Genomic DNA, 10,867 nt, shown 5'->3' on the forward strand with positions numbered 1-10,867 from the left:
AAGCAGAAATGTCAGGTTTTGAAAATCTTCACTCTAATGCAGTAAATTCATCCCTGATATTTATAGTTTCTACAGTCTGAACTTTTATTCAAGGTGGCTTTAAAAAGGTTCTGACATTTGACTCTGGATTTAACTGAACGTAGTTCATATGATGAGCTCAGCAGGCGATCAGTTCCTCCAGGTCACAGGTGTCAAACTCCCGTCCTGCCGGCCCGCTGTCCTGTAACCTTTAGATGAGCCTCTGCTGCACCACCTGAATAGAATAATCAGGTCATTAAGGCTCTGGAGAGCTGATCTTCACCAGGAGGAGGGAATGAAGCCGTTTCATTCGTGTTTTGTACCTGTGGCACATCTAAAACCTGCAGGACTGAGGACTGGAGTTTGACACCGCTGCTCCAGGTGTTTGCTAATTGCTGCTGCCGCTAGTCTGGAGGAGCTGAGTGGGGAAGGAGGCAGCAGCTCTGAGTTTAGGCAGTGGTTGCCATGGAGATTAAAGGAGTTTCTCTGACGTTCATGAAAGAATCAAAACAATTTGCGACGTGTGTTTTAGATGAGGGAACAACATTTACATAACACCGCCCCTTTAACTGTTTAAAGGGGCGGCTTGTTGAGTGGCCGTTCAGAAAGTTCTGCTGCTTCCTTATTGGCTGACGAGGCGCCACTGGATGCAGCTTTGTGCCAATACGCTTCTGTTCGCCGCCATTTTTATGTTTAAAGTGTAACCTTTGAGATGTGGGCGTGGCCAGCAGCAGCATAATGTGATTTAAAGTGACAGTGTCCCTAAAACAGCTCAAAATAAAAGAATGATTTTTATTTTATAAAACATGATGAAAATGTTTTGTATCCCGGATTTATACTAGCATGTTGAGTAAAACAGATGGTAGAATGATGTTGTGTTACTTTGACTGGTCCATGTTTGTAGTCTCTCCTGGCTGTGTTACTTTGACTGGTCCATGTCTGTAGTCTCTCCTGGCTGTGTTACTTTGACTAGTCCATGTCTGTAGTCTCTCCTGGCTGTGGATCATGCTGTTACTTTGACTGGTCCGCCTGTGTGTTCCCACAGCGCCGTTTCCTCCCTTTGTCATCATTCTGCTGGTTCTGCTCAGTGTGTGTCTGACTATTGCTACCGTCCTGGTGTATAAGAACAGACGCTACTTCAAGCAAGGTGAGTGAGTGGAACTGCGTTTCCCATAATGCCGCTGGCCCGGGCGGCCCGGCTCACCCTGTCTGTCCTCCTGCAGCCCGGGCGGCCCAGGAGCAAGAAGAGCAGAAGGAGGAGGAGGAGGAAGAGGAAAATGATTATGGTGATGACATAAAGTTGAACTCAGAGGATTAACATCATCAACGTCTCTGGACTCACTAAACAAACATCATTTCAGAGGAACTTTATGTTTTTAAACTAAAATAAAACTAATTCCACTGGTTTTATTTAAATCTCAGGTTTGGTGGAAAATTAAACTTATTGAGTAAGTTTAAAACATCCAGTTTAAACATTAATATGCACTGATTTTACTGGATTTATGTAAATAATCTGTAGTTAAGCTCCATCTAACAAACTGATTCATTTCACTGACTTAGATTTTTGTTTTAATTCAGAAAAAGGAAATACCAGATCAGCAATTAATCAATTGATCATATGATGAATTAAAATGATCTGGATAATAATTTTTAAGTGCAGTTTTGTTCAGACTTTATAATTTTAATCAGCCTTTCTGTGATTTTGTTTAATTATGAGAATATCAGAATAAAGACATAATTTTATCAACAGATGCATTAAAATTATGAGAAAAAAGTTAAAATCATTAATTTAATAATTTTTCATGATGGAAGTTTTATAAAATTGCTATTTTATTCTCCTGATACGACAGAAGAGCTTCAATAATCTGAGCAGAAACAAACCTGAGTCCAGAGGGCAAAGGTCAGATTGTTTTAACTTATAATTATTGACAAACAGATTAGATTTGATGTTGAACATGAATTGTAATTTTAAATTTATGAATAAATTAAAGACTATTTTCTCATCTTGTGAAATTCAAACGGTTTCCAACAAAATGAACAAGTGATGATGAACTGCTGAACCAGTTCAGCTCCAGTTATCTGAACTGAAACCAGTTCAAAGCAGACGAAGCAACCTGAGCTGCAGGTTGCTGCAACTTCCTGGATGAAGCAACATCAGAAACCCGTTGAATCTTTGAACCAGATGGAGGAAGAGAGCAGGTAGAGGAGATGATGAAGAGCTGAGGCTCCACCCCTTTAACCTGATAAGCTGAGGCTCCGCCCCTTTAACCTGATAAGCTGAGGCTCCGCCCCCTAAACTACGGAGCCTGTAGAAAGTTTTCACCTCGGGATGTTTTAACGTTTTTATTGCTTGAACAAATCAATTATGATCAAGAAAATTTGGCTTTTGTGACAAAATAAAATATTTTTCTAGAGGAATCTGTTGCTGAGAAATAAAAGGATCTTTAAACTGATGATCAGCCTCCTCTTCATCACCTCCGTCCTTCATCACTGGAGCAAATCAAACCTCTGTATAACTAAGATCTGGTGATAAAGACTCAAATAGTTTCAATCCAGATGTTTTTAATCGATGGACTGAAATGTGTTTACAGCAGATTAAAGATCAAAGGTCAGAGTTGCTGTAGTGAAGCAGAAGCTGCAGGTGTGTGTATGAGCAGCAGGTGGCGCTGCAGCACAAGATTACATTCAGAAAAACAGATGAACCAGGAAGTCAGACATTAGTGTGAAGGTGACGTCATGGTTCCACCAGATAATCTGAAGTTGCGCCCCCTGGAGACGACCCATTAAATAATCTGAATGTTTCCTCAAAACCAGGAAGTTTAACTTTGAAACGAGAAACTGGAAGAAACCTAAAGTTCAGATCAATATTTCTCCATGTGGACTGATTAGTTCTAGATTTATCTAGTAAATTTAATTATTTAAAGGTAAACATTCAGGAAATGTCTATAAAATCTGCCTCCTTCTGAGAACTGCAGCGTTTCAGAGGACAGGAAGTGAGTTGGATGGAGTTTCCTGTTTCTGCTGTTGCCATGGAGACGTGCTGACATGAGTTAATGCTTTACTGCAAACATTTTGATCTGTGATGAACTTTAGACGGTCCAGTGAGCCTGAATCTCCAGATTAAAGTAGCAGTTAGACGCAGAGGAGGAATTAAAGTCTGAGTTCAATCGTAGTTTACAGGTTTAAACCACCAGAGGGCGCTGTCCATGAGGTTTGCTCTAGATTCACATCCCAGAGTTTTAAATGAGCCAAACTGACTGAAACATGAGAATCAGGATTAAAAAAAGAAACTGAAAAAGAAAGCAGTTTATGGTTTTATTTAGTTATTTAGAAAATGAACAGAAAATCAGAGACTAAAAAAGGTTTTATCTATTTTTCTGTCTGCTGTCTTAGTGGTAGAAACAAAATCAGCAAAATATACAGAAATATACAGAAATCAGAGCAATGAGCAATCACATTACACAAATACATAAAAATAAATACATAAAATGCAGTTTTCACAAACACTTCATCTCTTGTTTTTAGCTCCAATGTCCTGAACAGACCCACAGCATGATGCTGCCAACACTTTACAACCTCAGGAGAATTAAAACCTGAACTTGAACAAACAGCCTGGAGTGAGTCGAACACTGCAGGAACTTTTAGATTAATTTAGATTTTCAAAATAAAACAGAAATAATGCAGGTTCAGATGTTTACATACACTTCATGGACATTAATATCTTTATCCTGATTATTTAAAATAACTGCAGTGATTATTAAATAAGAACCAAGAACACCAGCTGATATTAAACATCAGATAATCTAAGAGAAAAATCTACATGTCAAAGTAAACATAACATAAACCTCCAGTAAAATCTTGTTAAATGTTGCACACAGATAAAGAGAAACACAGGATTTTAACCATTTTAACAGAACTGCTAACTGTTATTAAACTGGTTCATTTCACACATTACTCATATATTTTCCATAAAGCTGAGGTTGAGTCCATTCCAGAATCAATATCCATAATAAAACCAGTTTGGATCTCATTCTGTTCCAGCAGCAAACTGGTTTCCATCAGACCAAACCAATCAACCTCAGACTGGAACCATCAACCCCAGCAAGACAGGTTAGCATCTTAGCCAGGTTAGCATCTCAGACAGGTTAGCATCTCAGACAGTTTAGCATCTCAGCCAGCTTAGCATCTTAGCCAGGTTAGCATCTCAGACAGGTTAGCATCTTAGCTATGTTAGCATCTCAGACAGGTTAGCATCTTAGCCATGTTAGCGTCTCAGACAGGTTAGCATCTTAGCCAGGCTAGCATCTCAGAGAGGTTAGCATCTTAGCCAGGTTAGCATCTCAGACATGTTAGCATCTCAGACAGCACCAATCAATAAAAAACAGCAGTTCTAACTGTGACACCCTGAGATGAACTGAAAGCTGCAGCTAAAGGTTTTATAGTCACAGAAACGTGGAGCTGATTGGCCACAATGACAAGAAGAGTGTTTGGAAAACAACTGTCCAGCATGGTGGTGGCAGCATGATGCTGAGGGTCTGCTTTGCTCCCATTGGTTCTGACAAAGATAATAATGCATAAAATTCTATAAAAATGAACAAATGAAAGTCAGACATTGATTTTTAAACATGATTCAACAGAATTATTTAAAAAATAAACTAATGAAACAGACCTGGACTAAATGATGGGACCCTGAATGAACATGTTAAATCCAGGTGTGTCACTAATTAGGTGTCTACATTCCTGTAATCAGTCAGTGGGCCTTTAGATGGCGCTACAGGTCGTCACTGTGCTGTGTGGTGACTTGGTGTGGACCAAACTCAACATGGACCAGAGGAAGAGAAGGAAAGAAAATTATAGACAATCATGTTAAAGGCCATCAGATCGTCTCCAAGCAGCTCGATGTTCCTGTGACTACAGCTGCAAACATTGTTCAGATATTTAAGGTCCATGGGACTGAAGCCAAAATAACTGGACATAATGGCTGCAGGAGGAAAACTGATGAGGAAACAAAGAGATGGAGGAAATGAAGGGTCCAGAAAAACGTCTTCATCAGGAACATCAGCATCAGATCAGACCATCTGATGTTTGAGCCAAAGTGAACTTAATGGGAGGCGACACTGTTGAAAAAAAAAAAAAAAAAAACCAGACTGGAATTTGCCAAACTACATGTTGACACAAAGATTCTGGGAGATTTTCCTCTGGACAGATGAGACAGAAACTGAACTGTTTGACACATCAGCTCTACGAAATGAAGCATCAAGAAAAGATCACTGTCCCTACTGTGAAACACGGAGGAGGCTCTGTTATGCTCTGGGCTGCTATGCTGCTTCTGATACAGGGTGTCTTCAATCTGTGCAGGTTATAATAAGACTATGAAGGGATTCTAGAGAGAAATGTGCTGCTCAGTGTCAGAAAGCTTTGGTCTCCTTATCCAGGTCAACAAGAAAATGATCCAAACACTCGGCTAAAAACACCCAGGAAACATTAAACTACTCTGAAGTGACCTCTGACCCCTGACCTGAATCCTGAAGTGACCTCTATGACCTCTGACCTGAATCCTGAAGTGACCTCTATGACCTCTGACCTGAAGGAGCTGAAACATGTCGTCGTTTCAGACCTGAGAGCTGCAGCTGTTTGCTGCTGAGCAGAGATAAAATACCTGCTGAGGATCAGAATCTCACCGACAGTTTCAGGAATCGATCGACTCAACAGGATGAGAAACAAGATATTAACTAAACGGTTCCATCATTTAGTCCAGGTGTGTTTCATGAGTTTATTTTTTTAAATACTTCAGTTGATGTTTGAACAGCAACATCTGACTTTCATTTGTTCATTTTCATAGAATTTTTATTAATTTTTATCTTTGTCAGATTCAAGTTGTTTCTGTGATCATTGTGGGTTTTTCTACATTAACAGTTTTATCCATGTGAACCAACAGTTTTTATCAAACTGTGATGAATTAATGAAAAACTCTGAGGTTAAAGCTGGATGTCGACACTTTGGAAACTGAGTTAAACAGTTCAGAGAAATCAGATATTTATAACCACATGACTGATGTTTCAGGAGGAACAGGAAGCTGCAGCTTTTCCTGCTTCTGGTTTTAAACTCAAACATTTCTCACCATGAACATCGTCAGGTTTTCACAGGTTTTAATCTCCCCTCAACAACTGGGCGGCTAATCACTAAATATAAATCAGAGGAACTGATCGGCTTCTCGTCTCTATCAGCAAATATCACATTTCACCACAGAGCAGAAAAACTCTTCTAAAACTGATTGGAAAAAATGACCAGAAGCAGAAATGTTCAGATAGCAGCTGCAACATGTGAACTTCTGCTTTTAGATGTGAAAATAACCAGGAAATGTAAAGTTAGAGTGAAACTGAGAAGCTAAAAGGAGCTGATTTTAGTCTGACTGCAGCTTAAAGGAGCCAACAGATGAAGAAAAGTCTGGAAGCATCAGAGTCTGAGGCAACGATGGGAAGAAGGTAAAAGTTTTTACACAACGACGAGAAAAACAGATTCAGTTTCTGCTGCTGATGTTTATCAACAGGCGGCACTAAGTTACTGAAAACATAATTTAGATTATTAAACATTTAAAGTTCAGGTTACATTAGCAATCAGGCTGATTTATGTTGCACAAAGACAAGCTGAGTTAGATCAGCCTCCTCTTCATCACTCCTTCATCACTGCAGCTCTCAGCAGCTGAAGATGCTGTAATTAAAACCTTCATCTGAACTCAAATAAAAACTGAAAATACTCATTTAATTCATAAAACTGGTTTTAAAGGAAACGTTTCATGTTGAGTTAATATTTTAGAATCTCCAGCTTTTCATTCGTCCTGCAGCCTGATGTTATACATCAGGATAAATCAGAGCTCAGATATTCAATTTTAACCAAATTTTATTTTAAGTTTTCACAGTTTTCTGCAGTAAATTAGTTTATATTTTAATTCATTCTGTTCAGGGTAACAGTAACAAATATGACACCTGTTGTCTCTGAATAAAACAGAAACACAAGAGAGGAACAAAGATTGTGGAGATTAATGGATCATAAAACTCGCCTCTAAACCTGAGACTAACATGACATTAAAGTTACATAAAAAACAAAATAAATTTATTCATTTATTAACATGGATTCTGATACTAGAAAATAATTTATTATAAAGCATTAAATAAAATCCCTTCTGTCTTTAGAAGCTAAATTAGCATGAAGCTAATCTGAAACTTAAATTTCCAGATGAAAAACATTCAAACATTTCAACCCGGATCTTAAAATCCAACATGGTCGCCACACAGTAAAAGCTGCTGTAAGAATTTTTTTAATTTCCTCTGCTGGTCAACATGTTGCTACAGAGTTAAAATGCAGAAAAGCAAAGAATTAGCTTGTTGTTAGCTTGGGCTGCTGTTAGCCATTAGCTCAGTCTCTGACTGCAACACTTAGCTCATGCTACTGGTTTCCTGACCTGCTACTGGAAATCAGTTCATCTAAACATGATGTGATGGGCTGATCCCAGGAGATCCAACTCAGTGATAAGAAGCCAACGGCTGCTGGAGGTCAGAGGTCAGCTCTGGGCGTCCTCACTGAGGAGTAAAGAACATCTGGGTCTGGGTCTGGTTGATTCTCTGGAAACAAAAACAAAAAGTTTGATAAAGAGTTTGAACTACAGCAAAGAAACAGGATAAAAACAGATACACTTATTAATATGTGAGCTGAGAAGTAATGATTTTAAACAAACGTCACATTTCTCATATTTTATTCCTCAGGATTTATCTCCATGTGTCGACTTTCTGTATTTGTTTCAGTCATAAAGAGAAACGATCCTCCTGCCGTCACTTCAGATTCCTGACATCGATTTAAAGAGGAGAATAAAAAGATCAAATAGTTTTGATCCATTTGATTTTTATTTCACTCAATAACAAATCGGAATAATTCATGTAACTCATAGAAATCATGAGTGAAAAGGAGCAGAAGGAAGTAGAAACATGTCATTTCTATAAAGAGAATATTAGCTCTCAGTGGCGCAAAAAGTGGGTATGCAGCACATGCAACGCATAGGGGCGCTGCACCAGCGGGGGCGCCACAACCCTGTCTGGAGGGGGCGGCGTGCCGATTATGTGTTCACATCCACTTCAGCGCCTCCTTATGCTCCTTCACCTCGCGCACATAACGGGGTAAATGTAGCGAGTTTGACCTTTTACCTTTCAGGTGTCTTCGTCTCGGGGGTAGAGTGAGCGTATGTTTTCTACGCTCCTTCACATCACATGTTTTCACATCCACCTGAATAACATGTAGTTGTGACCCTTAAAAAACTATTTTAGACACAAAAACCCAGAAAACATCAGTTTGTTCCTGTTTGGTTTTGATTCTGTTTCCTCCTCTGTGATGGACCAGAGGTCGGTCCAGTCGGTTCTGCTGGTTCTGACCAACAGAACCAGAGGATGGATGGGTTTTCTCCTTCAAACTAACTTCTCCCTCATTAGGCTGGAATATTCTGTTATTTTGAAGTTATTTTTAACAGGTTTGTTGAATAAAGCAGATTATTTTGCGTTCAGATTGTGCTGTTTGGACCAGCAGGTGGACCGGTCAGTTCTGAAGGTTGATGGATCGGGTCGACCTGAACAGGCAGCAGGATGAAGTCAGAAATCATCGGATCTTTAAACGCTGCAGCTTCACAGCTGATTCTGATATTTATGACAAACATCTTTAATTTACCAGATTCTTCCAAAGCTGGTAAATGAACCAGTAACATGTCTGCAACTGGACCTGATCAGATCCAAACGGGACACTTCATCTGGATCCTGAAATGTTTTTATCAAAAATTATGAAATAAGAGATAAAAATCTGTTAGTAGAAAGTAGAGTTTAGGACAGAATGTCGACATTTTGCCACATTTCTCTGAAACCAGATCAGATCATCAGAGTAAAACAGATTAATCTGATATTTATAACAATGTTTCAGCCTGAGATCAGGAGGAACATGAAGCTGCAGCTTTTCCCTCCTGTTTCTGTCATGAACATCATCAGGTTTTCTCTCGTCTCTGCAGCTGCTCAGCCAAACTAAATATAAATCCTGCTGATGTGCTGAGAACAGGAACTGATCAACTTCCTGTCTCTATCGGAAAAACTTAACACATCTCACCACAGAGGAAAAAACGGTTCTAAACTTATGATCGGAAGAAATGAGCAGAAAACAGAAGCAGAGACGTTCAGATAGCAGCTGGAGGAGGAAGAAGAACTTCTGCTGTTAGATGTGAAGAGAAAAACAATAAAATGTAGTTAGGATGAAAACTGAGGCTAAAAGGAGCTGATGAAACTGATGGCTGCTTACAGGAGATGTTTACATGCATTATTATTATTATTATTATCATCATCCAGCATCTTTGGACCAGATTAATACTCAGAGTGTATTGATCAGCTTTGTCTCTATTTTTAAAATGTGACTTGAATAAAATCCAATCTTCCCTCCTTTTTTCTTCCTAAAAGCATCAATCAGGCGTCTCTATTCAAACCAAACTGACTTTGTTTTTACTGTTTCAGTGAGAAACTTAAAGTTTGATGATCAGATTCTGTTCTGGTAAAAATCATTTCCTCTTTTCAGCTCAGACCTAACAGACATCAGGAATCCCGACTCCAGTCCATGTTTCAATGCATCTCTACTCAAACACATGAATTAAATTAAATATCTCACGTCTGGTAAACAGACATGAACCTGTTCAGGTGTTCAGGCATCTAGAAGGATGACAGCAGCTCTGAAGGACCTGAACAATCCTCAGGTAGTGAAACATTCATCAGGCTCTGATTCCCTCCATCTGAGTCAGAAACATGAGGCTTTGACAGGTTTCTATATCTCAGTTCTGCTCTTTGCTCCAAACTACAAGAACTCTGGGAAAATATTTAACTTTCTGTTCATGATCTGATGGAGAAATGAGAAAAACTTCATTATTCTGGAGAAAACAAAGATAAACTGATAAATTGTTTTCACGTTAAAAACAGTTTAGGTGTTTTCTCCTCTCAGCTTCTCGTTTTGATGGAAAGTTTCACCATAATGATGAAAGGATGATTGTGGTTTCACAGGAACAGTTTGTTTCACCACAGACAGAAACAGAATGATGAAGCAAACAGACGGATCACTTCTGCTTTCTGCCACAATGAGACTCTGCTGCCAGGCTTTGACTAGGCCTTCTGTCTGAAGCTGCTCCTCTGGTAAAGTTTAAATAAGAACATGTTTTATTTACAGCAGCTTGTAAAAGTATTGATAACCCTTAAACTTCTCATATTTTGTCACATTACAAACAAAAACAAATAAATTTCACTGGAATTTAATGTGAACGTCAAACAAAGTGGTTCATAATAGTGAAGAAAGAAAATTAAACATATTCAAAATATTTTTTACAAATAAAAACTGAAAAGTGTTTTTGCAGCCCACTGTAAACGAGCTGAGCTGATTTAGATCAGCCTGTTATAACGGATCCATTGGGATCCATTTAAATCCACTGAAGGTCCAGGAAGCCATCGGTGTGTTTCTGCGACAGTCAGTGGGAAAAACCGACGAGATTTTAGTCTGAACAGATTCACTTCACACTGACACAGAGAACGCTGCAGGAAATCCTCTGATAACCTGATTCACTATAAAGCCTCATCTGTAGGTTACAGAGGAAATATAAATGAAATAATCTGATTATATCATGTATAAAAATATGATTTTCTGCTCATCAGCATCGTCTGCAGAAGCTGCTGTGGTGAAAAACCTCCTGATTATCTGACCATCTCACCTGCAGCAGCGTTTCTGATCCAGGAGGAAACATCTGTCAGGATTTTGGGTTTTTCTGGGATTAGAGTTGTTATTATTT

The 10,867-nt window shown here is 38.9% G+C and overlaps 2 long non-coding RNA genes across 2 annotated transcripts in view; one reads left to right on the plus strand and one right to left on the minus strand.

Annotated features, from left to right (window-relative positions):
• Positions 1–1,021: 1,021 nt before the first annotated feature.
• On the plus strand, positions 1,022–1,765 carry LOC106942725 (uncharacterized). Its single transcript, XR_001423701.1, has 2 exons — positions 1,022–1,165; positions 1,242–1,765. It is a non-coding gene; the product is annotated as an uncharacterized LOC106942725 (long non-coding RNA).
• A 4,378-nt stretch (positions 1,766–6,143) lies between these two features.
• Positions 6,144–10,867, minus strand: part of LOC106942724 (uncharacterized) — a 9,334-nt gene continuing 4,610 nt past the window's right edge. The window contains exon 2 of the long non-coding RNA XR_001423700.1: positions 6,144–7,640. This is a non-coding gene — a long non-coding RNA (uncharacterized LOC106942724). The remainder of the gene's footprint in view (positions 7,641–10,867) is intronic.

Source organism: Poecilia latipinna, unplaced genomic scaffold (assembly GCF_001443285.1).
Source record: "Poecilia latipinna isolate Pla-1442-1.1 unplaced genomic scaffold, P_latipinna-1.0 Scaffold4500, whole genome shotgun sequence".
Taxonomy (NCBI): Eukaryota; Metazoa; Chordata; class Actinopteri; order Cyprinodontiformes; family Poeciliidae; genus Poecilia; species Poecilia latipinna.